Raw genomic sequence first — 27,500 nt, 5'->3', positions numbered from 1 at the left:
TAAAAGAGACAAGTATAAGAAAGTAAAAACTAAAAATACTTAAAAAGCAATTAACATTAAAAATCTGTTAAAACAAGTTATAAAAGAATGAAAAAGGAAAGATATAATAGTACAATCTGTCAGACAAAGCACAGTGCTCATAAAGGCACAGCAGAACATATGTGTTTTCAGTCTTGATTTGAATGTGCCTAAATGTTGGAGCACATCTGATCATTTCTGGAAACTGATTCCAGCAGTAGGGGAGCAGTAGTTGAAGGCAGATTCACCCTGCTTTAACTGAACCCTTGGAATTTCTAGTTGATATGATCCTAAAGATCTGAGTGATCTATTAGGTTTGTGTTCAGTCTGCATATCTGTAATGTATTGAGATCCTAGGCCATTTAGTGATTTATAGACAAGTATTAATACTTTAAAATCAATACTGAATGTAACTGGGTGCCAGTGTAATAACCTGAGGACAGGCTTGATGTGCTTTGATTTTCTGATTCTGGTCAAAAGATCTTTAAACTGTTAACTTGGCCTAATTTTCATAATTATGCACATAGTTCATTTACTTTAAGTTAGTTGGTTTACTCACTTTAAAGCAAAGTCAGCCAATCACTTCAAAAGCAAAGGGCTTGCTCAGCCAACTACTTTTTCAAAGTAGTTGGGGGAGCAAACTCAACTACTTTACAACTTGAATATATGGCCATCAGTATCAACTAAGAAATTTAGTATAACTGCATTATAGTCCTAAGTCATTCACATGAGAAAAATGTATCGACATTCTAGGAAACCGGTTTCTAATGATGCATACGAAAAAAAAAGTAAATCAATGAACAAGTCTGTAATCCAACATGTCATGCTTGTGCATCTCTGGGAAAAGCGAAAGCAAAAAAGGGCCTCATGCCATGAACGTGCACCAGCACACTCCTGCGTCTCCTTCAGCACACAGACACACATAGCCAAACTAAACACTGCAATATCCCCAGCCAGGATGTGTTAGCATGTGTTACCTGTAACTAATCTGCTATAGGTATTGGTAGATACCGCAATGAATCAACTAAAAAAATGTAATAACACTAAATAGTGCTAAATCCTTCAGACAAAAATCAAGTTTATTCGTATAGAGCATTTCACAATAATAATTGTTTTAAAGCAAATTTACAAAAGGTGCACATCATTGGAATACAATCAAATTCAGACAATTTGTGAATAGGGTGGACATTATATAAATATAGTTAACCTGCAGTTATAAACTATAAAGTGTCCTTCCAAAAAAATATTTTAAAAGTCAGTCTATATTTTTTCATAGATGGTCTAAAAAGTCTTATTTACAGCCAGGTCTGACAATGGCAATAAAATAATGATTTATTTTTGCACACACTGCACATACAGTAAGATGGATGGTAAAAAAATGATTTATAACGCAAATACACAGCTCTATCTAGGTTTATACAGTAGAACCCCTTTGATTCTAATGCTGCATATGCAAAAAATAAGAATGTGAACGTGAGCGTGCAAATAATTCACAGTGCCCTTCTTGTGCATCTTTGGGCCAAAAGAAAAGCAAAGGCAGCCACATGCCATAAACGTGCACCAGCACACTCCCACGTCTCCATAGGCACACACTCATAGCCAAACTAAACACTGCCATATCTTCAGCCAGCATGTGTTAGCATGTGCTACCTGTAAATAATCTGCTATCATTGGTAGATACCACTATAAATCTACAAAGAAATTTAGTATGGCTACATAAATCCTCCACATAAAAATCAAGTTTATTGTATAGCGCTTTTCATAATAATTATTATTTAAAAGCAGCTTCACAAAAGGTGCACATTACTGCAATACAATTTAAATCAGGAAATTTGTGAATGGGGGGGGCATTATATTTAAACATAGTTAAAGTGCAGTTATATAGTATAGTATTCTTCCCAAAACATTTTTAAGTCAGTCTATATTCTTTCATAGTTGGTCTAAGTCAGGTATGGTGTCATTTTCTTATTTACAATCAGTTCTGAAATTGTCAATAAAATAATGACTTATTCTTGCACATAAGATTAAGTGCATGGTAAAACACTGAATTGGAATGCAAATACACAGGTATAAACTGTAGAACTCCTCAGTTATAATGCTGTATATGCAAAAAAAATAAGTGAACGTGAGCGTGCATATAATCCACCGTGCCCTTCTTGTGCATCTTTGGGCCGAAAGAAAGGCGGCCACATGCCATAAACGTGCACCAGCACACTCCCACGTCTCCTTCGGCACACACTCGTAGCCAAACTAAACACTGTGTTATCCTCAGCCAACACGTGTCAGTCGCCTCACCTGTAGATCAGCGCTTCCATCTGACAAGCTCAGACAAAAAAGCACCACTTTGTCCCTCTCTGTCCCATCGCCTTAAGGAGCGGTGCGTGAGTCAGATTAAATAATCATTGGGACCGGGGTGCGTTTCACCTTGGGGACATATTGTCCCCTGTCAGAGGAACCTTCGGGGACAGAAGGCGTCTCGGCGGGGGAGCGTGGTGGGGAGCGCTCCGCTCTGATGAAATGGAGCTGGCTTAATGAAGGCATGGCCCGTGGCTTCCGCAGCTCTGCCATATGTTTCGCCAAATGCAAATGGCCCCCCAATTCAAACAACTTTTTCATCTTGATCTATGCAAATGTGTTTATAAATACGGGCTTATAAATATGGCATTTCACGTTTTAAAGAGCGAGCTAAAAACTTAGGAGACCCCCCCCCTCATCCACCGTCTCCTCAGTCACTCAGTAAAAATGGCCGACGGACGTGAGACGGATTAATGGAGTCCTGTGGGACAGGGATGGACTGGTTCACAAGACAACACGTGAGAGCAGAAGCATGCACTCCGTTGACGAGCACACTTTACTGTGGAGCATTGGTTTGAGCTGGGAACTCAAGAGGTAGATACAGTTGAAAAAAAAAAAATCATACTGCGGAACTTTTATTTGGCACTGGTACTATTTTAACAGCAGTTCTACTAACAATTTATTGATTTAACATGCATCTATTTTTTAAGTAAAGCACATTTTTTAATGCTTAAAATACACTTATTAAATTTAATATGCATTTATATTTCTGTTCAATGTCACCAATATGCAATTCTATATTAAATAATCTTTTCAAATATTACATTAAGATCATAACTTAACATGAATTTTTCAGTTTGATATATTACATTAGGTTCATTAGGAGAGGGTAATTAATCAAAATAATCAAAATCAACATCAGATCCTATAATCGATTACATTTTTTCGATTACTTTTCCCAAAGCGTGTGAAGTCATGTAACCCCACTTGGTTACATTACGTTATTCCGCTACCATGTCGAGCATGGACAACTTAAACACTGAGACACCTGAGCAACAATAGCAGTTTGTAACTTGTTACAAACCAATTGTAACCATTGAATATTTACTGTACAAAAATTGTCAGCAAAAAAATTAATTAATTAATAAAATAATCGTTTATTAATCGTAACAGAGTTAAGATATTCAGCCCTATATTACTATTACTATTATTATTCCTGTTGAACTTTGTTATCTACCTGTGCTAGCCAGCTATGATCGTTGTAACTAGATAAAAACATTTTAAATCACTCTGGATTCTCTTTATGAAATTATAAAAAAAATAATAGCAAAACTATATAATAAAATTGATGCGATTTTAAATTATTTTAATGCAAAACAAATGTGTAAAAAACAAGAGGTTAATTTTAATAAATAAAGTTTATATATTAAATATAATGAAATCTACATAGTCACTGAATTACATTTTGCAGTGCAGTTTGCTCACAAAATAATCTAAAAGAAAATCTATACAAGGTGTGTACTCTGAAACGTTGTGATTAGCAAATAGCAAAAGGCTGCGATATGAAATGTGTAATATAATTTCCCCCAACCCAGAGGAAATGCGTGATTACCATTAGTGTGTGACAGATTTACTAGCCAACTAAGTGAGCACACTTTCGTTCTGCTCAATCAAAATTGTTCAACCAAACTATGCAGAAAGCCCACAATAAAACAAACAGGAAAGCGCGGACAAGTAGGACGATGGCGTCTGCTGCATCAGTAGCATCAACAGACGAGTTCATATCAAAGAAAAACATATCGGTAGTATAGGAATATTTTGCTTTAAAAGTCACAGACAATGAACAAAAACAGGTCATTTGTAAAAGCTGTCGCAAAGTTGTTGCCACAGCTTAAGGAAATACAACAACCAACACTTAAAAAAAGCACCAGAGGTGGCTATTCACCTTATTCTACGCCGACGAGCGGGCGCTGCCATTTGAATCTTTTTGGCTTGAGACTTCCAGTCTCATTCACTTTCATTCATTTTTTGACGTTAAAAACTGCTCATTACGCTTCTTGATGTTGCAATTTGATATTTTCTTATTATATTATTCTACTTGGTCTGTATAGCCATGCAAACATTTGTTTGTAGAGCAAGTAGTTTGACCGTTTTCTGCCGTTTATTATTCCTAGTCATTTCTCCCATAGGCAACTGAATCGGAAGTTCTAAGACAATCGCGAAAACAGGCGCACTTCCTCATTTTAGAATAGGGTCAATATGGGGAGTTTCTTGCTAAAAAGTCAACTAAAAGTGACAATCAATCTAGTAGTTGTAACCTATGTGTTTGCAGCTGTTACACCATATAAAAAAACATCACGAAGGCACCAGGAGATAACTAACACCAAAATTCACTATCATTTACTCTAGAGAAAAAAAATTGTTTAATTTCTGAATATTTAGAAACAAATTTAAATAAATGTTGGAGTAAGTTTATATCTTTTTAGTTTAGAGTTATTTTTTTAACTAACACTCCATCTACAATACAAAACACTCAATCTACAATACAAAATTGAATTGCAAATCAAAATAGCAATAAATAAATTTGAAAAAATACAAATAAATCAATAAAAATAAATAAAAAAAGATTCATTTGGATATTTTCTGCAAATCGCACAGCCATAGTGTTCTCCATTATGGACTTTTCCATATTATATTTATTTTTTCATCAAGTTTTAGGGTCAGCAGAAATGTATATTGTTTTGAATTAATTACTGAATCCAGGGTTAATTGCAAATATTTAGACGTTTTAATTTTAATGATACGAGATGAATATTTTCGAATACTCCAGTTCATGCAACTCTGTGTGTCTGTGCAGTTGGCTGTTGCGGAGGTGATCTGACAGGCTGAGGTGCTGCAGTATCAGCGGCAAGTGCACCTGAGGCACAGTCTGGGTGCCAACGTCTTTATCAAAACCATCCTGCCCACATCGTGCCAGTCCTGCACCCAATGACATCCACACAAAACCCAATCAAACTCTTTCACCGTGGCCATTATGCACAGAAACTTTCAAGAGAAAAAGAAAGAGTACAAAACTACTTGTGCTTTAAGAACGCCACAGCCTTGCAGTTTTGGAAAAGTCTCTTTATAAAGAAGTTTCAAAATAACAAAGGCTTATGAGGCCTAGATTGTGATGAGATCAAGCTGTGACACAAAAAAAGTACTAATTGCGATATGATTGAGCAGAAAAAGTCTTACGGTGTTAAGAAATGCTGACACAATAACTAAAAAAGGATTTTTTTGTTACGTCTGACATTCAAACATACAGAATATCAGCGGCAACCCATACGTGTGTAAATGTAAGGGGGAACTGGGACTTGTCACCCTGGGAAGCTAGTGTCTTTTATAACGATAAAGATGTGACTCAAACGTTTAAATTCAACAAATGTGGTTTTGTACTTTCAAAAAAAATGTAAAGTTGATTTTCAACTTTTAATAACAAAGACACAGCAAGTAACGTATTAAATGTGAAATATAGAAGTTCTTGTAAAATGTACTCCAATAAAATGTTCTCAGTTTCCTCGGATTTTCAGATTTATAGTTATGCATTTTGATTAAAAAGGTTTTATTCTGTAAACTACTGATAATATTATTACAGTTTTTCAATAAATATGTTGTCATTTAGAGTTGTTTATATGTTTGTCATTTTTTGCGTGTGTGTGTATACTTGTTGTTATATCCTGGTGGGGACTCATGGAGACTTGTGTCACAGTGGGGATGGTAAACATCTTTATAAAATAGGCATAAGCCGATATAGGATTCTGACAGTATTATAACCTTGGATAAAAATATTACGGTATCACGGTATTGCGATTACTGCTCTAAAATAAGTTCTTTTTAAATATACAAGTAGAAAAAACTAAAACTTTTTTTTTAACTCTGAACATAATAAATTCTATTTTGAGAAACATTTAAAATATATTGTAGCAGTAAACAAGTCTGGCTAAATAATTCATGAATCACTGACTTCTGCTGTCTTTATTAGTTTCAAAAACACTGATTTCTTTACAATTTAAAATGGCATCGGAGCAATTCCATGCCAATGTCAACCTTGTCAAGAAGTTTATACCAAAATACTGAAACAGTTTCAACATTTTTTTGTGTGTGTGTGTGTGTGTGCAAGCAAGTATTTTACAGTACTTTAGAAATGCTCAAAAATGTATCTTTAAATGTTTAAAAAAAATTTACTGAATTTATCAAAGTCAAATGAGTGACAATTTCACCTCGGTCACATCCATAAAAAACAATTTCCTCATAAATGCAAAAATATTTTTAAAAAATTTAGTCAATAATGTTTAATCTATAGTGAGCCAACTGTTTTTCTATTGATCACCATTATTATTTATTTTTATTATTATTTTTAGGTTGCGCAGTTTAATTTACAGAATTTCTACAAAGCTTGTTGTATACTGCAAACTCGCAGACTTTTTTGGTCACATCCGTAAGCCATGTTTATTTTCCTCACTTAAAGTACAAAACACGTTTATAGATTGAGATTTTGTTGATCTTAAAACTTCATTAGTTCATTCATTCATTTTCTTGTCTTCTTAGTCCCTTTATTAATCCGGGGTCGCCACAGCGGAATTAACCGCCAACTTATCCAGCAAGTTTTTACGCTAACCCTAACCCTAACCCTAACCCTAACCCTTCCAGCCCCAACCCATCTCTGGGAAACATCCACACACACACACTCATACACTATGGACAATTTAGTCTACCCAATTCACCTGTACCGCATGTCTCTGGACTGTGGGGGAAACCGGAGCACCCGGAGGAAACCCACGCGAACGCAGGGAGAACATGCAAACTCCACACAGAAATGCCAACTGACTCAGCTCGAATCAGCGACCCAGCGACCTTCTTGCTGTGAGGCGACAGCACTACCTACTGCACCACTGCTTCACCAATGGGGTAAGTTGTTTTAGAAAATATAAACAGATGTTTTAACATAATGTTAACATATACTTTGTATGTGAATTTATGCTTTGAGATTTTACTGCAAATGTCTCATCCATAACGCTGAAATTGCTCATCTTTGGATTTATTTTATGCTGGAGATACTGTTGTCCTAAAAATAATTAATTAATTAAAAAAACGTACAAAAAAAACTTACACATACCTTAGGAACGGTAAAGTAAAAATTGGGAAGTTGTAAACTCTTGACTTTTCTAAACTGTGGTTATCAACTTATCATAAAAAATGGTTCTCAACTCATGCCTATTATAAAACACATAAAGATGTCCAAGGCAATCGAAAAAAAAGTGACAAACTATTAAAAAAAATATATATATTGTATGTATATGTATGTTTATATGTGTGTACATTATGCGTTTGTTTATTGGTACATATTTTTGTGGTTCTATTTTCTATATACTTTTGTTGTGCTTTTTGAGAAATATGTTGTGTAATACTTATCTTTATTAACTCTTGTCTTTCTCTCTCTCTTTCATTATTGAAATAATGAGTATTGAACTGACTTTGTGTTCAATATATTATTAGACTTTGATTTATAATTTTGCTGTTTATCCTAATATCTTTATGTATCCCTTACCCACAGAGCACCGACACATTAATTACCGCTTAAGCACTTTTTGTTCGATTCTATATTTTTATACAGAATTAAGTATTTTGAAAATGTAAAAATGCAGGTTGTTTCCTGTGAGAAATGGATTTAGGGGTAGGGTTAGTGTATGGGGATAAAATATTCGAGAAATACCATTATTCACTTTTTCAGATATTGTAGTCCACCATCAGCATAGGGTGAAGTTAGCTAAAGCTGGTTTTCAGATAAAATAGGCAAAATAAGATTGTAGCATTAGAGCCAAGCAAAATAACTGATCTTGCATTGTTTCTTTAATGCTTGTTGACAGATTTGATTGCTTTCTGTTTCTTTACGTTTTACATGAAGCTATTTAGAAAAAAACTATTACCAATACCTGGTCCGTTTTAGCTGACTTCACCATTTTGAGGGATGTAAACGAAAACAATTGTCCCAACATATATCCTATTTTACATTTTGAATTTCTAAAGCTTCCGAGAATCCAAAAAGAGACACATTGATAAATAAGATGATAACTGTTTTAACCCTCTCAAGGCAGGCGTTGCAGATTTGCAACAGTTAAAAATGATTACCTTATTACTCCAGATACATATTTTATGAGTTTTTTTTTTTTACTCAGAAGTACCACTGCATGACTTGGTTGTACATTAGCAACAAACAGTTTCCCCACTTGCTCACCAGATGACACAAAAGACAAAAACTCGGAGTACCACATGACAAAGTGACTTGGAAACATGACCTACTCAATTTGAGATATTGGATTTGGATCCCATATTGTTTTTGTTGTTGTTCTGCCACTGCAAAGCTATTTGTTACATTGTTTGAAAAGTTGTATATAAAAAAGTTATTGTTCTTATCATATTCAGTCGTCAGTGTCTAATTACCACACTGGGCCTATGTTGCAAATCTGCAACATCCCAAAACGCCTTGCAACTTCTCTCTAAAAAAAAAAAAAGGTCAGGATTCTATTGTACTACCCCAAATGATCATTTCCCCCAAATCTCATTTTTCCTGTTTCTAAAACTTAATTTGAGCATGAGAGGGTTAACATTAAGATATGGTTGTATTGTCTTGTTAGTTATGAAATAGTTTGATAACAAGCAAGAAATGTTCAAGGGCCAATGACATGACCACATTGAAATGGTCTATAGTGAAGTGAGTCAAAAAATAAAATCAGAAATTGCAGTTGAAGTATCTTGTAAGTACAGTTTTTCTTTATATATCATATAGAGTTTTAGTTATTATTTTCTTTTATATATCATATAGTTTTTCTCTATATGATAAAACATTCATGGAAACCAAACATTTTGCAGGATAAAGTTCTGCAGTCCATTTAACGGCCTACAAGGCCTAACTTACCCTGCTGTGAAAGGTAAACACGCTCTCAGTGAAATGTTTTTCCTATCCAATAAGTTTTTAAGCAAATAACAGACGGTGTACAGTATGACAACATGTAAAAAGTATAAAGTTTGACAACAAATAGTCTTGATCTGACCTATTTAAACACGCAGCTGCTTACCATCATGACAACTTTGGTGTGTAGCTTGTGTTAGACTTTAGTCCGCTGCGCAGTGCCTGCGCTCGATCTGATGGAGTTATTGTAACCTACAGGATCACAGTGAGCTCATTAGCCCGTGTGCTCCGGCGCTAATTTGGGGGGTTACGAACTGGATGTTAATTAATCACAAGGCTGGCAGAAAGCGATGGCCCAGCGCGCGGCTGTGAGCGTGCATATCAAGCAGGCTCCGCGCGCGCCCGAGAAAAAGTGTTGTTGTTTGTGCGGAGCGCGAGAGAGCGCGCGGTGCAAGCTGCGAAGTGTTATTTCGCGCGTGTGTGTGTGTGTGTGTGTGTGTGTGTGTGTGTGTGTGTGTGTGTGTGTGTGTGTGTGTCTGTCTGTCTGTCTGAGAGAGAGAGAGAGAGAGAGAGAGAATGCTATAGCCCGGCATATGGTTTTGTAGTTAGTTTAATGTTTTGGTCATTTTTATGCTCTAATATTAATAAGCTAGTTCGCATTATATTTAATAACGCATTATGTTTAAGGAACGCGTTATACTTGGTTTAAATAATCATCACCACGCAGTCACATGTCACGTTTTAGCTATAACCTATACAAAGGGCCTATATACGTTTTAACCTAGTGTAGGTTATGATGGACTACACTTTTGACAGTCGTCATTTTACATTTTTGTCCAAGTGGCATTAAGCGGTTTTATTTAACATATGAGATGCAATAGCGCCATCTAGCGAATGTAAATGCATTGTTTTCCGCTGTGATACCTTTTCTAATATGTGATATGTGAATCTGAAATTGAATAAATAATGTTTTCATTAATGTATGGTTTGTTATGACAATGTTAGGTCGATATGCAATTATTTAAAAATCTTAGGGTTCAAAAATAATGAACAAAATCCCCTTTAAGGTTGTCCAAATTAAGTTAGCCATCCATATTATAATACTAATCAGAAATTGAGTTTTGACACATTTACAGCAGGACATCTACAAAATGTCTTAACACCTTCAGACCCAAATGATGTATTTCAGAAAAATGTAAAAGTATGTGTTCACAGTTCTGGAGGCTTTTATAAATGAGACTAAAACAAAACATACATAATCGCTGGTATAATCTGGATTTTTTTTTTTCAAAATCACAAACATTAGCATTGTAACATTTTTACTTTAATTTTGAAACTCCACAGTTTTTGTTGTATAGATTGCATTTTGTTTTTAAAAACTTTATCTTAATTTTCCTCATGATGAAGATAAATAATGCCCACATCTAAGATATTTCCATGCTAAATGCTCAAGAACTTCAAGATCTGTATATTCTCCATATGAAATTGTTTCAGCAATGAATTAGTACATCTATATAGTTTTTTTTAATAAGATACAGTTCAATCAGCATTGGTGGAGATTTAATTTCAGCAGATCTTGGACCCATAGTACATTCTAATTGACAGACATATTTGAAAAAATCCTGATCTAAAGCTTGCAAAGTTACAAAAATATTTAAAACTTTAATAAGTATTTCAATCCTTCCTTTCTACATAAAATCTATAAAATATTGACAAACATATCAAAAAATCTTAATAAAACATTGTAAATGTTATGTCTGTGTCTGGAGTGAAGTGATGCTGCCATGCTGCTTTTTACTGTAGTGGATTTACCGCCATTTGATTGGATGACAATCGTCCAGACCACTCTTATGAACGGCAGGCTTTTTTTGAGATGAAGTGCTCGGAAACCACAAAAAACATGGCCTGTGATGTCCACTGTAATATCCCTGTGACACAGGGTCTGAAGGGGTTAATGGAACATAATCTTTAACTAATAAATTTGAGCATAAAGTCAAATCAATAATTTTGACCAGTAAAATGTATTTTTGGCTATTGCCAAAAAATTACCCATTCATGCAAAATCTGTGTTTTTTGCGACGTTTTGTGGTCCAGTTTCACATTTATGTCTGTATTTGAATATCACCATAGCTTCACATCTGGGCTGCTATTGAGCAAAAACTATCAAATAAAGACTCAATTCACTGCAACCTGAACATTCATTAATTCACTTTCCCTCAGCTTAGTTCATTATTTATCAGGGGTCGCCACAGCAGGGTGAACCACCAACTATTGCAGCATATGTTTTATGCAGCAGATACCTTTCCAACCGTAACCCAGTACTGTGAAACACCCATACACACTAGCATTGACACATTACGGCACGTTTTGTTTACCCAATTCAACTATACTGCATGTGGGGGAAACCGGAGCACCCGGAGGAAACCCACAGGAACACGGGGAGAACATGCAAACTCCACAGACATGCCAACTGAGCAGGAACTTGAACCAGTGACCTTCTTGCTGTGAGGTGACAGTGCTAACCACTAGGCCACCATGCTACCTCATTCAACCTTAACAGCATCTGTTAATTTAATGGAAAAAAAAAGTTGAGAATAAAAGTTGATAACGCAGTATCAAAATGGATTTAAAAAAGCCACATTGTTGTCCATCTGGGGATTACACAAAATAAAATATTTGAGAAGCTGGTAAGACTTGATTTGATCAACACACACACACACACACACATTAATTCATTGTTTTCCGCTGCAGACAAATTAAAGCGTCTTTAAATGTGATTTTCTCCTGCTGTTAACATTTTTAAAAAAGAAAAATAACTAATGGTCTTACAGATATTACTGGGAGGGAAAGTGGCTTAATTGATAAGTATTCACCCTGCTGTGTTTTATCAACCTAAATTGGGTGAGGAAATCAATTATCATGGGAAGTCACACTGAAGATGTTAACAAGATACACCTGGGTGTTCATTTCAAGATCCACCGATTCATGAGCTCAATTCGTGACTGCAGAATAAATATCATGATCTATTGACAGCAGTGAAATGGAAATTTGGGGAGGTTGGGGATGATACAGCTGTTATGTAGATCAAACCACAAAGCAGCTGTAACAGGAGAATGGGACATCAGTGGACACGTCTGAACTTCACAGATTTACTGTCTTTGGAAAGCGAAAACAAATTAAAGCCATGGAAAACAGAAAAAAAAAGCAGTACTTACATTAGAATAAATGAGCTGTAACTTAAAAAAGCATGTTGCTACTAACACGAATGGAGAAAAACACTGCAAACATGAAGGTATGGATTGATTTTGATAGAGATGGATGAATGGCTTTTTGCGATGGATGAATAGATGGATGGATGAATGGGCGGACAAATAGATTGCTCGCTGGCTCGAGCCTTGGCTGGGTCAGTTAACATTTCTGTGTAGAGTTTGCATGGTCTCCCCGTGTTCGCGTGGGTTTTCTCCAGGTGCTCCAGTTTCCCCCACAAGCCTAAAGATGTGCTAGGTGAATTGAGTAAGCTAAATTGTCAATAGTTTATGTGTGTGAATGAGAGTGTATGGGTGTTTCCCAGTGATGGGTTGCAGATGAAAGGGCATCCGTTGCATAAACTTATGCTGGATAAGTTGGCAGTTCATTTCGCTGTGGCAACCCCTGAAAAATAAAATGAATGAATGAAAGGGTGAAGAGACAATTGTAATTACAATATGGATGGATGTAAATTTGATGGGTGTATGGATGAATCAATATGATATGGATGGATATACACTATAGATATGATTAGGGGTGCCCATGATTTTCTTATGAAAGGCCAAAGACTAAACCTGATGATTGAGGGCTGTAAGCTTTTAAGTTAAATATAACAAACTCTACAAGTCACCATGGGTATTTTCCTAATTTCATTCATTCATTTTCCTTCGGCTTAGTGCCTTTATTCATCAGAGGTCGCCACAGCGGAATGAACCGTCAACTTATCCAGCATATGTTTTACAGAGCGGATGCCGTTCCAGTGGCAACCCAGTACTGAGAAACATCTATACACACTCTCACCATCAGACACACATACTCATATACTATGGCCAATTTAGTTTATTCAATTCAGCTATAGCACATGTCTTTGGACTGTGGGGGAAACCAGAGGAAACTGAGGAAACTGACCCAGCCGGGAATCGAACCAACGATCTTCTTGCTGTGAGGAATAAATAGAAAACATTACTTTAATCATATTAACTAATGTTTTTTTTTTTTTTACATTTTGTAACAAACATATTTGAAAAAAACCAAACAATTCCACTGTGAACACAACGAAGGTCTATGCTGAACACACTAGTAAAGCTGCACATCCTTTAGCATTGATTTGCTAGCCAAAGTCTTGTGCATTGTCCTCTATCCATCAAGTGACAGTATGTACTTTTAAAAAAGTCTACACATTTAATTGAAACATTTAATTTAGGTTAAAGATTACATTAAATTAGAATCTCCATTAAGACATTCTCCAACCCCATGATTCTCCCTATTGCAGTGTTTCTCAACTACATTCATGGAGGAGCACCAACACTGCCTGTTTTTGGATGTTTCCTTATTCCACACTTATTTCAGGCTTTGCTACTGAGCTGATTGCAAATGTGCAGAGCTGGTGGTCCTCCAGGAACCAGGAACCCAATGGGAAGGTCGTAAATCAAAGGTTATCATGGGCCAACTTAGGCCCGAGGGCCCTAGTTTGGGCATCTCTGGTTTAGATGAATGTTCAGTAGCGATTTAAGGAAGAATATATGGATGAATGTTGGATAAATATAAATGGATGAATGTTTAATTGATAAATGGTTTGATAGACAGATGGATTTTGTTATAACGGGTGCATAGCTTCAACTTCCTTTCACACACCTCCCTGGAAGTTTCTAGAATACCTAGAAAGAGGTTGATTAGCTGGTTCAGGAGTGATTAATTGGGGTTGGAACCAAAAATATGCCGGACACTGGCCTTCCAGGACTAAGTTTGGACACCCCTGGTCTATAAAGTTTCTGTTTAAACTTGCTGCTGAAAGTAAAAACGGACTAAGAAAAGTTTAAAAGCACAGTCCATCCATGACAGTGCTTTGCTTCTCTTTGATGTTTGTTGTTACATTTTTTTTCTTTTCATCTAATTATTGTAAATGAATGTATTTTCTATTTATCATCTGTTGCGAGTTTTTCTTCTATAAATTTGCAGAAGGTGTCTCAAACTCGATTCCTGGAGGGCTCTGCACAGTTTTGCTCCAACCCTAATCAAACAGAGCTGATCCAACCAATCACGTGTTCAAGACTACATTAAGCAGGTGTGAGTTGGAGCTGGTTAGAGCTAAACTATGCGGAGCCGAGAGCCCAGACCCTCCAGGATTCGAGTTTAAACCCTTGGTATAGCTATTAGAAGTAATGAAACCGTATCACCATTAGAGGGCAATGCAGCTTTACAGCAAATTTGAACCCATGTGTTTTGCTAAAAGGGCTCACTTTCAACATTCATAACAGCATTTGTATCGTAGATTCAATTAAATACAGATCTCTTATTTATAACAAATTACAAAGGAATACTTAAATGTGTAATCAAGAAGTGCCCAATAAAAGTAATACTAAAACAGTGTCTGATTCACATTAAAGAGTGTGTTGAAAGGCAAAAGTTAAAAGACAAAAGCCAGTTCTGTGTGAGGAGGCTGTAAATGCGGGTTTCGCTTTACCGCGCCAGTGACGCTGACAGTCTAATCAGCCAAATTAAGAGGCAAAAGAAGCGGAGAGATGTAATCATTATTAGCATATAGCATAATTGCTGTGCTGTAGGGACTCTGCAGAAACTTTAATCCCTGGAGGAACGTCACAGCGCTCTGTTGAGACTGGTGAAAATGTTTGCCCACGCTCCAGCTCTCAAAGCTCACAGCACTAATTACGTCCTGAACAAAATCAACATTTATTACACCCAAACCGCTCACTGTAAACAGGAGACTCGGGTCTTCGGGGGGTCTTTATCAGACACGAAGAAACGAGGTTATGTCTGGATCCTGGAATAGTGCTTTACTGTCTGGAGTAAATCTGAAAAATGTGAAACGAAAACATTGGCTATTTTTCATTCTTGAAATATTTTTATTTGAGGTGTGTGTGTGTGTGTGTGTAGGCTTGTATTTTACAGTACTATAAAAATACTAAAAATAGTTTCTGTCCATGTGACCCCGCCGGTCCTACACCACCCAACCCGCTCCCAGCTGGTGCTGAACCGGCGACCTTCCACATGGTAGTTGGTTGCTCTACCAAGGAGGCTAAAGATCATGGCCAGCGTCTGTCGCTAGAGCACCTTTAGAGGTCAGAGGAGTGAGGTTTACTTGTACAGCACTTACTAGCTGGCCTCTGCTACACTCACCCGCCAAACCTCACTCCCATTCCGGGTCACGGCACCAAATGTAACCCTGCCGGTCATACACCATGCTAGTATTGCTAGTATTTCTCTGGCAACTTTCCACATGGGAGTCGGTTGCTCTACCTAGGAGGCTAAAGACCATGGCCTCTGTTGCTAGAGCACCTTTAGAGGTCAAAGGAATGAGGTTTACCTGCACAGCACTTAATAGCTGGCCTCTGCTACACCCACACGGAAAAAAAACCTATATAAACGTATGTTTTAATATAGGTTTGTAGGTTTTATATATATGTGACATATAAAATTGGCCGTGTTCCTACATTATATGTAGATATATGTATCAATATGTACAATTAAGCTCTCACTTATTTGCAATTGTTAAATTCCAATTACATGTGATACCAATTTCAAGTGTTCACACATACATAACTTTTTGGATTTTATTTATTTATTTTTTTTGCCTTGATAATAGAAAATATGAGCTAGATGTCATATATGGCAGTTGCTAAAGTGAGATGAGCTATATAGGAGATATATCTTGTATGTACATATAGGGCTTATATGTGGATATAAAAAAGCAACACAGGTGAACTTTATCCCAGCAAACACAATATTGTAGGGCCCACTTGGGCTACATGATACTGAGTGGGCATTGGCCCAAAATGGGTATCTCATGTTGGACCCACTTGGGGGTTTTCCGCTTTTTCTAGCCAAAATAAAACAAATAAGACTTTCTCCATAGAAGAAAAAATATTATCAGACATAGTGTGAAAATTTCCTTGCTCTCTTGAACATTATTAGGAAAATATTTTAAAAAGAAAAAACATTTTAAGGGGAACTAATAATTCTGATTTCAACTGTATGTGTGTTGCCTTGGATGGCCTGTGTATGCACATATATGCACCTCAATTTTGCCTATATGTTGCATGTATACGCATATATGCAGCTCATTATCATATACAGCTGAAGTCAGAATTATTAGCCCCCCTGAATTATTAGCGCCCCTGTTTTTTTTTTCCCCCAATTTCTGTTCTGTTCTGGGAAGATTGTTTCAGCACATTTCTTAGTAATAGTTTTAAAAACTTATTTCTAATAACTGATTTATTTTATCTTTGCCATGATGACAGTAAATAATATTTTACTACATATTTTTCAAGACACTTTTATACAGCTTAAAGTGACATTAAAAGGCTTAACTAGGTTAATAAGGTGAACTAGGCAGGTTAGGGTAATTACTCAAGTTATTGTATAACGATGGTTTGTTCTGTAGATTATCGAAAAAAATATTAGCTTAAAGGGGCTAATAATTTTGTCCCAAAAATGGTTTTTAAAATATTAATAACTGCTTTTATTCTTGCCGAAATAAAACAAATAAGACTTTCTCCAGAAGAAAAAATATTATCAGACATACTGTGAAAATTTCATTGCTCTGTTAAAAATCATTTGGGAAATATTTAAAAAAGAAAATAAAAATCATAAGGAGGCTAATAATTCTGACTTCAACTGTATGTGCATATATACTGCATATAGCTTTCATATATGTGCATATATCCTCATATAGGTTCTTTCCATGTGGGAATGTTTTGAAACAATTGTATTTTTGATTTACCAGTCACTCAAGTGCCAGTTTCAGATCTGTCACATCCATAATGAAGGTTTTTTCCTCATAAATGCAAAAATGTAATATAAAAATAAAGTTAATCATTTTTGTTCTGTGGGACAACTCTCATCCTATTGATTAGCATTATTTTATATAGGTTGTGCAGTTTAATTCACAGAATTTCAATAAAGTATGTTGTAAGCTATACTGTAAACTTGCAAACTTTTTTGGTCACATCCATAACACGTTTATTTTCCTCATTTAAAATATAAACTCTTTTTTTACAGGTTAAATTTTTTCTGATCACATATCTCTGTGGTTAGTTGTTGTGGAAAATATAAACAGATGTTTTAATATAATGTTAACATATACTTTCTATGTGAATTTATGCAAATGTCACATCCATAACACTGTATTGCTCAGAGATGTTTCAGTGTGCGTATTCTGCTAGTGAGACGAATGATAACATTCCCCTCATAGGCTACTGTGGGAACGTTTAGGCAGAAGAGCTCCCACTTAAAAAATACATGGAATTCTTGTGTCACACAATTATGCCATATGATACATAAGCGGCTTAGGAGTTATGGACTTAGAGATATGAGAAAAACAGACCTGATCGTCATCACATGACTATATATTTTCCTGTGTAAACCTAATTGCAACTTTTTAATAAGACCACACGTTCTTTTAAGCATGAAGAATTGTGATGAGGAACATACTGGGTTAATTTGAGCGTATAAATAAACTATTGCTCATTGCTGGTTTATGTTTAGTGCAAGTAAATGCTCTTATATCTCAAGCAAAGTTGAATAATGTGATGTGATGTCTTTTGAAATAGTTCTTTAAAGATTATGCAGTGTAGCTTTTTATCTTATGTTGAAAAAATTTACAAAGTTTAAATAATCCAGGATCATTTAAACTAGGATTAACTGGATGGAATTTGTGAAAGAAAGCTTCATTTTCACAATACACACCATTGACCTTAACCACATTAGAAGATTTGAGTGAAAGTCTTGATATTCACTTCATGATCAAGATTTCAGGTAAAAATTCAGTGCAACTCTTAAATAGATAGTTCACCTAAAATTGAAAATTTGCTCACTATTTACTTCCGCTTAAGTAGATGTTTTGAAGAAACCTGAGAACTTGTAACTGACTTTAATATTATAAAAAACAACTAAGGAAGTCGATGTTTAGAGATTCCAAGTTTCCTTTAAAATATCTTATTTGTGTCCAACAGAAGAAAGAAAGTCAAACAGGTTTGGAACAAGTAAAGGGTGCATAAATGATGACAGAATTCTTATTTTTGTGTGAACTGACCTTCTAATGAAAATAAACTTTGTGATATAGCATGGCGAAAACAATTCCCCAATAAATGCACACCATATGTAAGCTTAATATGATCCTAAAGATGATCTGACCATGTGGAGAACCACAGAACTGCAGCACACTAAAGACATTCAGTGCAGATCAGGTCAGCCGGGGGTCACATGATGGAGCCTTCTTTTAGTTTAAAATTGTCATCCTGGAATAGGGATACTTGGATACTTCTTCCTACATGGTTGTTTTAGAAATAAAAAAAGTGACACACTGCACCAGTTATGGTTAAATAAATTGTTGGCAAACATACTAACATGCCAAAAAAACTATCACTGCAATCAAGTTCCAATCAAAGACAATATGCTCACTAAAATCCAAACAGCAAGTAATAATGTTTTGTTGTTTTAAAGACATATTCACCCTAAAGTTAAAATGACCTAATCATTTACTTTTGCTAATGTGGTTTTAAGCCTTTTCTTAGTTATGTTGAACACACACACAAAAAAGAAAACAGGTAGTTGACTTCTACAGTAATCTATGAGGCAATAGGTGTTTGCAACCAGCTTTCTTCAAAATATCTCCTTTCACTTTTAACAGAACAAAGAAACTCAAATAGGTTATGAACAAGTAAAGTTTGAGTAAATGATGATAATTTGACAATTAGATTTTTTTTCTGGATGAACTTCCCCTTCAACAACTTTTTCTGTTTTGTTTAGTTTTTTGTTAATACAGAAATTGTTGTTATTGTTATTAATGTGCTCAAGTAATTGATCATGGACATTCTGACAAGTTGATACATATTGCCTTTGGTTTACCAGGTAAGAGCAGTGACGATGACATGATGCCTCATTTTTTTTTTATTTGATTATACAATCTGAAATTTTCTTCCATCTGGTTTTGAATTTGAAAATAAAAATTCTAATTAATAAACACAAAATACACTTGAGCTCTTGCAAACTTGCTATTAACTGCTTCCCACCACTGCCATTGTTATTGAGTGCAAAACAAAGCACATTTTTACATATCTATCTAAATCCTTTAATGGTATTGGCTCCCCCAAAGACAAATCTTTATTTATAAAAATGCTGGGTTGGGTTCACTGCACACTGGGTCAAATATGTAAAAACCAGTGATGTTGTTGTTGTTGTTTTTCTTTTTAAAGAATTCAATGTAAATTCATTTCTTTAAACCATTTGAATTGTTGGGTGTACTGTCAATTTCATCCAGCAATAAGTTACACAACACAGCCTTTTTTAACCCATTAACTGTCTGCCCACATTGGAATTCACATAGGGGACACATTTACTGTATATTATAGAGAATATATGCATATTTTACATTGGTAAAGATAAGTTCAGATTTTAAATAAAACTTTTTTTAAATATACTGAAAAACATTCTGAACACCAGACTGTGACAGGGGTTGAAGAATATACACTAATAAAATAATCACAAAAATAACAGAAAAAGTACTGTCAGCCCACTATGCAGCTTACTGTATATAACATTCACAACTAAAAATACCACTAAAAGTCGTCACTTTTTATTTTTTTTATTTTCAACATCAAAAGTTTTCAGAAGAGAGATCAAGGTCCAATAATGCAATTTAAAAACATAATAAAACTGAAAAACATCTGTAAATCATGAGCTATTCAGACAATCACTGTTCAAATATACAGCCATGTAGATATTTTAATGAGCATAAATCACTTTCAATCAACAGATGTTTTTACAGTGTAATTGAAAACAAATTGCACAAATGTTTGCTTATCACCTATAAGTCACATTGGATGAAAATAGTGTAAATATTTATGTTACAGAAAAATATCTGTAAAATCTGTAATATTTTTTGTGATTCATGCTTTTTCTACTTATTTAGGCTTTCAGTTGTCAGTTGCATTGGGACCTTGATCTTTCATCCAAAAGCTTGAGATGTAAAATATATATATATATATATATATATATATATATATATATATATATATATATATATATATATATATATATATATATATATATATATATATATATATATATATATATATGTTTATTAAAATTTTAATAGTTTAAAGTGATATAATGTCTGGGTTTCTGTTGTGAATTACAGTACAAAAACCTTGTAATAAGCTGACATTACATTCTCTGTTGTTTTCTATGTAGGCTATTATTTCTTAAAAAAAATCTTGTCTAAAACTACTAAAACGTCAACAAAAGTAATTTTGTTAAATTCCAGAGATAAATTTTCAACATCAAAAGTCGACAGAGCAGTGATAAAGCTTCCATAAAGCAATTCACAACCGTGAATACACAGAAAACACGTGTGAATCACAAAATACGGAACCTGTTAATTAACGGATATTTTTTACAGTGGTATTCTAAAGCAAACTTAATAAAAACTATATTCTGCCTGAATGTTTTAAGGTTGTTAAACTGGAGTGAACTGTATTTTTGCCATGCTGCAGCTGCATCCTCTCCAGTAAGTGCAGTGTGTTCGCTGTGGGGCGTCTGACAGAACATCATGTCAGAAAATCTCTTTCCCTTAATTGTATCAGAGAGTGCGAGCGTGTGCATGTGTGCGGCGCTAATCAAGTCATGTTCACCACGTGTAACATCCTCAAAGGAAATGAGTCACTGGTAATGAAGACCTGTTAACATGGCAGGATGTTGCAGAAACCGAGGATCAGAGCCATTACGTAAAACTGACTGATAGGGATGTTTCCCCCCGTTTTGTTTGTCATTTAGAAAATGGCTTTGCAAATTGTGTTATGGCTGCAGATGTTTGTGGTCACTGTTGATGTTCATGTGTCAGGCTGTAGGAAATATGTGCTTATAAATGGTATAGTGCTTTTATTTGCAGTTGAAGTCAAAATTATTAGCCCTTCTGAATTATGTTTTTTTCAACACATTTCTTAACACAATAATAAACTAATATTTTAATAACTGATTTCTTTTCTCTTTGCCATGATGACATGTGTAGGATGACAGTATTTTTAAGAGACTAGTATTTAGCTTAAAGTGCAATTTTAAGCTTAACTAGGGTAATTATGCAAATTAGGGTAATCGTGCAAGTTATTTTATAAAGATGGTTTGTTCTGTGGATAATCCAAAAATATTGCTTAAAGGGGCTAATAATTTTGACCTTAAAATGTTTTTTTTTTAATGTAAAAACTGCTTTTATTCTAGCCAAGATAAAACAAATAAGACTTTCTCCAGAAGAAAAAAATATTATAGCAAATTACTGTGAAAAATTTATTGTATTTGGGAAATATTAGAAAAAAAAAATCACAGGAGGATTCAAACTGTTTTATCTAAAGCAACTTATATCACACCATATGTACAGTGCTCAGCATATAAGCACACTTCTCACAAATCTATCTTTTCAATTTGTTTGTATAGGAAGCTTGTTTAATAGGAAGCTATACAATATTACAGGGGTTACCAAACTTGTTCCTGGAGGGCCGGTGTCCTACAGACTTTAGTTCCAACCCTAAACACACCTGAGTGAGCTAATCAAGGTCTTACCAGGTATACTTAAAACACCCAGGCAGGTGTGTTGAGGCAAGTTGGAGCTAAACCCTGCAGGGACACCAGCCCTCCAGGAACGAGATCGGTGACCCCTTCAATATTGTATTTGTGCATATAGATTAATCAGTACTTAAGCCAAATCTGGAGTTTATCTAACAAAATACTTTACAGTAACGGTCCAAAACTAGTACACCCAAATTTATGTTATAGAAAAATATTGAATACAAATTTAAAAAAGAGGAAAAATCAAAACAATTTTTTTTAAATTTTGCAATATTTAGCATCAATTTAATTGTATTATCTTTCCATTTAAAATATGTTTGGTGACTAAAATATTATTTTAATAAATAGATCTGTTTAATCTGTTTTGTTTAAATATACCAAAATACTGAGAAATGCATAAAAATTTTCAAAATGGATACAATTTGCAGTAAACTGACTTTATCATAAAATAATGCAAATGCTTAAATGTGATAGGGAACATTTGATTCTTTTACAAATTGTTTTAGAACTTATTGTTAAGCTATTTTAAATCAGAGTTGACAATAACAGACTTCAAATTTTCAAACATGTTGGCCTTAAACCAAAACTGAATTATATCCATCTTCATCACATTATTGTTTTTTGTTTGTTTGTTTGTTTTTATTGAAGGAAATGAAAACCTGAACATCTCAAGGAGCTTTACAAACAATTATGGTCAAATACAATAATTACATGGTCTGGAGTCATGCATAACATAACATTGAAGATATAATAGGGCTGCACGGTGGCCTAGTGGGTAGCACTTTCGCCTCACAGCAAGAAGGTAGCTGTTCGAGCCTTGGCTGGGTCAGTTGGCATTTCTGTGTGGAGATTGCATGTGCTCCGGTTTCCCCCACAGTCCAAAGGCATATAAAGGTATAGGTGAATTGGGTAGGCTAAATTGTCCGTAGTGTATGTGTGTGAATAAGTGTGTATGGGTCCCTGTGATGGGTTGCAGCCGGAAGGGCATAAGTTGGTAGTTCATTCCGCTGTGGTGACCCCAGATTGGGACTAAGCCAAAAGAAAATGAATGAATGGATGATGTAATAAGAAGAAAAAGAAGAAGAGGAAAAATGACAAATAAAAGGGGAAAGAATAATTCTGCAGAACAAACTGCTTTAAAGGCAAAACACCAACTTTCACACCAAGAAGGGGATATAATATTTAATTTAACAATTATTTAACAGCTGGGTAATTCTTTTAAATTTTTTAAATATTACCACATAAAAATTGTTCCCAATAAGTATAAAACCTGTCCAAAGAACCCCTTAGTGTGTGTTTGATCTTTTCTGATTTTAGAAAAGGCATCAGATCTTTAAACCAGGCTTTCACAAACAGGGGACAATGTTATTTTTCAAAAGGAATGAGAAATTCACTGTATCATTAATTAAATTAAGCAATTGCTGCAATTTATATTAAAATTAATATACACAAATAATTTATATAAAAGAGATATTAAATGAAGCATATGTTTAAAGTAAACTGTAAAAAAAAAGTTATTTTAGTTATTTTTTCCCCCGCAGATATGGTGCAGGAAAAAATAATAGCTGTTGAATTACAGAAATTTACCAGAAATTTTAATTGAAGGAAATGTTTGTATTTTAACGTCATTATTTTTGTTTGTTTTTTCTGGCACCGCATCAGTGTATGTTTTCATTTTTAATTATTTTAAATTAGTATTTTAATTTAACGGGCTGTATGGTGGCTCAGTGCATGGTTAGCACTGTCACCAGAAGGTTGCTGGTTCGGGTCCCGACTGGCCCAGTTGGCATGTGGAGTTTGCATGTTCTCCACATGCTGGGTTTCCTCCGGGTGCTCCGGTTTCCCTCACAGTCCAAACACATGTGCTATAGAAGAATTGAATAAAACTATAAACTGGCCGTAGTGAATGTGTGTGTATGGGTGTTTCCCAGGACTAGGTTGTGGCTGGAAGGGCATCCGCTGCATAAAACATATTGCTGGAATAGTTGGCAGTTCATTCCACAGTGACGACCTCTGAAATAGAGATTAAGCCAAAGGAAAATGAATAAATATTACTTTAAATAATTGTACATTTATATAACCTCAAAGTACACAATTAAGCTGTTTTGTCAGAGAATGATTTGGAGTTTATTAGACTTTTAACCAGTTTTATTAGACTAATAAACTTATATATCAGTGTGAACTGTCACATTAATGGAAGAAAAACAGCTATCTAATCTGCTCTTGCTCAAGAATATATAGTCCTTTGATAAACAAAACCTCTCTCGTGAGACATTTTGAAGCCAAATATCCACTTCCTTCAGTGTTATCTGATAAGAGATGAGAATGTGAACTGGAAGTCTTGCAGTCATGAAGATTATTTACAAGCTAGTTCTTTTACAAATGATATGCCAACATGGAGACTTTTTTTTTTTACACAGTCAATGTGACCAAATTGCGATGCACAGGATTTCCTCCCTTCAACAAAGCAGAAAAGCTGCTCCAAAGCTGTGAGAACATTCTCATATAATACTGAAACTTTAAATCCACGAGGACTGACCTTAGAGGTATACAATAGTCAACATTTGAAGTGGTTCAAAGCTTTAGTCACACTTTATTTTGATGGTCCGTTTGTTGAATTTAAGTTACATTGCATCTACATGCCAACTAATTCTCATTAGATTATAAGTAGACTGTTAGGTTGGGGTTAGGGTTAGTGTAAGTTGACATGTACTTGCAAAGTTTCTAGTCAGTTAAATGTCTTTTGAAGGAGCAGTATCAGCAGATATTAAGCAGACTGTCTAGTGATGCTCAAATGGAGCAACAAAATAAATTGTTACCAAAGCCTTTCATCAAAGTTGTCCTAAAACTAATCAACAACACCATTTCTTGTGTTAGGACAACTTTTTTTTTGATCTACTTCAAATATAGTTCCCCAACACAAACTGCTCAATTCCTGTGTTTCTTTCTTGTCTGCAAAATAAGATATTTTGAAGAATGTTAGAAACACATAGAATGTTTGCATAGATAACAATATTTTGATATTAACACAATCAATAAGGACGTATTTAGATTAATCTACCATGTAAACCGAGATTTTTTTTTTGATTAGCCTAAACGAATTAAAGTTACACTTTAAGCAAAAACAAATGGCATTAAGATAATAATTTTATTTTAGTCTAATTATTGTAATGTATGTTATACATGCCTTAATCTTTCATTCATTTTCTTGTCGGCTTAGGCCTTTATTAATCAGGGGTCGCCACAGCGGAATGAACCGCCGACTTATCCAGCACATGTTTTACACAGCGGATGCCCTCCCAGCCTCAATGGATGTCTGTGTGTGGATGAGTTTGAATGGATGTTTTCCAGTAATGGGTTGCAGAAGGGCACCAACTGTGTAATATTAATTTGTGTTTGTGTGTGTGTGTGTGTGTGTGTGTGTTTGTGTGTGTGTGAATGAGAGAGAAAGCATGAAGCCTATGTGTGTGTGTCACTTGCTTGGTGCTTGTGTGTGTGTGTGTTTGTGTGTCTGCTTAAACAGACAGCTTGTTATAGGCTGTCTGGACTCTAGACTCTGTATAGCTGGGTGGTTTTTGGTTTTGTTCTCCCCCCCCCTCGTTAGCGGAGACGGGTGCGGCGGGGAGAAAATGGGGCGGGTTGGACAGCGGGACAACAAATGCTGAATATAAGCAGGAGCGGTCGGGTTTGGGATAAAACCTAGCGGGAGTGGTATTCAAAATTTAGTCCCGCGCAGATCTCTAAACCGTGCTCAGGCACACCTCGTCCAACCGGGCCAGAGCCGGCCAAGTGAACTGAGCCCGATTCAGCGCACTCACACTTCTCAAACGATCCGGGAAATGGGCCTGAGCACGGTTTGAATAACAGTGTTAGTAGGCCCTTAATTTATTAGTTTTTACAAATTTAAGTGGATTGAACAAAAAACAATTAAGTTGTCACAAAAAACTCAAGAATTGTGTTGTTTCAGCTCATTTTATATAAATAGTTTAAACTAACAGCATTTTTTTGTGTTTTGCGAAATGTTGAATAATTAGATTACTGATTTCCATGTAAATGTTTCTATTTACATCCATAGTAAGACAAAAAAGTACCAAGTCAAAATAGATTCCAACATTCTTCAAAATACCTTCAGTTTTGATCAACGGAAGAAAGAAACTCAAACATGTTTCTAATAAGTGGAGAGTCAGTAAATGATGACAGGACTGTCATTTTGGGTGAACTTCCCCCCCTTCAAAACAGCTTTTGAGGAACGTGTGCATTCCTGCTCTCCATGTGGCTGCTTGTTGTTTATCCTTCACAGAGAGAGTTGCTGATAACACAGTGCTGTTCTTCAGGACACCTCTGGTTTCCTCAGAAGGAAGCACCTGTACCCTGTGGAAAGAAGCTTTTGCTTCAGCACACAGAAAATATTGCCCCTGTCACTGAGTGCCCCAAAGGACGGCTGGATTGTGTTTGCACAGGCGAATGAGCTCAAGTAGCTCACAACTGCAGAGGTGAGAACAGCAAACAGCTGCGCTTCAGAAAGTGACAGAGAAAACACTGTGGTCTAGTTAGTAGGTAAACGTGAAGTGTCCTTCGAGAATAGCGGAGAACATACGCTACTTTTGGTTTGAAGAGCTTTTTATTTTGCCAATAAATGTAAATTGCCTATACTTCTATGAAAGTTCGAGACAAAGATGTATTTACTCACCTACAAGACACCCAAATTCTCCTAATAAATCCTCTTATGCAACTGAATATAACTAATACAACTGAACTGTATTACACTTCTAACAATTTTCTGCAGAATCTACAGTAACTTACAGTAAATCAATTACAGCAAAAATACTGTATTTACATCTACAGCACCATTTATCTTGCTGTATATGTATGTTCAGTATTGTTTATCTTTACCTTTAAAAATATATAGTCATTTCACACAACGCAAGATTTTAAATGCAGTAACATACTGCATAACTGTCTTACAGTAAATTACAGTTCAAATTACAGTAAAATACTATAATTTACAAAAAGCATTAACAGTGTATTTATTAATAATTGGTAACTCCATTTAGTAAGAAAGATTATACGACTTTTGGTTTTAATGCAGTATTAGACCTTAAGAAATTAACATCAGCTAAGATTAATAAAAGGCTTTTGTTGTTGTCATTAAATTGACATTATTTAAATAGTCAACTTGTGCTTTACTGTACAGCGTTAATGAAGAAAAGGCCACTAAATAGCCACAGAATGTTTTTTTAATATTGTAGGCTAGATTATTGTGTAAATGTTACAAATGTTACGTTTAAGCTCTTATTCTTAAAAGTTTCAACAATAAATAATTATTTGTGCTATTTTAAGTGCCCACAATATTAATATTTTGCATGTTCATTATCAGGATACACTGAATTATTGAATATTAGCATGTGTC

At 35.1% G+C, this 27,500-nt stretch overlaps 2 long non-coding RNA genes across 6 annotated transcripts in view; one reads left to right on the top strand and one right to left on the bottom strand.

Moving 5' to 3' along the window:
* LOC141377870 (uncharacterized) overlaps positions 1 to 9,661 on the bottom strand; it is a 57,700-nt gene extending 48,039 nt beyond the window's left edge. For all 5 annotated transcript variants that reach the window (XR_015509731.2, XR_015509734.2, XR_015509735.2 and 2 more), the window contains exon 1: positions 9,432 to 9,661. This is a non-coding gene — a long non-coding RNA (uncharacterized LOC141377870). The remainder of the gene's footprint in view (positions 1 to 9,431) is intronic.
* Positions 9,024 to 27,500, top strand: part of LOC141377880 (uncharacterized) — a 23,935-nt gene continuing 5,458 nt past the window's right edge. Inside the window, exons 1-2 of the long non-coding RNA XR_015509754.1 lie at positions 9,024 to 9,110; positions 26,391 to 26,583. This is a non-coding gene — a long non-coding RNA (uncharacterized LOC141377880). The remainder of the gene's footprint in view (positions 9,111 to 26,390; positions 26,584 to 27,500) is intronic.

Source organism: Danio rerio, chromosome 15 (genome assembly GCF_052040795.2).
Source record: "Danio rerio strain M-AB ecotype USA chromosome 15, GRCz13ab, whole genome shotgun sequence".
Lineage (NCBI taxonomy): Eukaryota > Metazoa > Chordata > Actinopteri > Cypriniformes > Danionidae > Danio > Danio rerio.
Note: the sequence above shows the minus strand (reverse complement) of the source record. Positions and strands in the feature narration are given on the sequence as shown.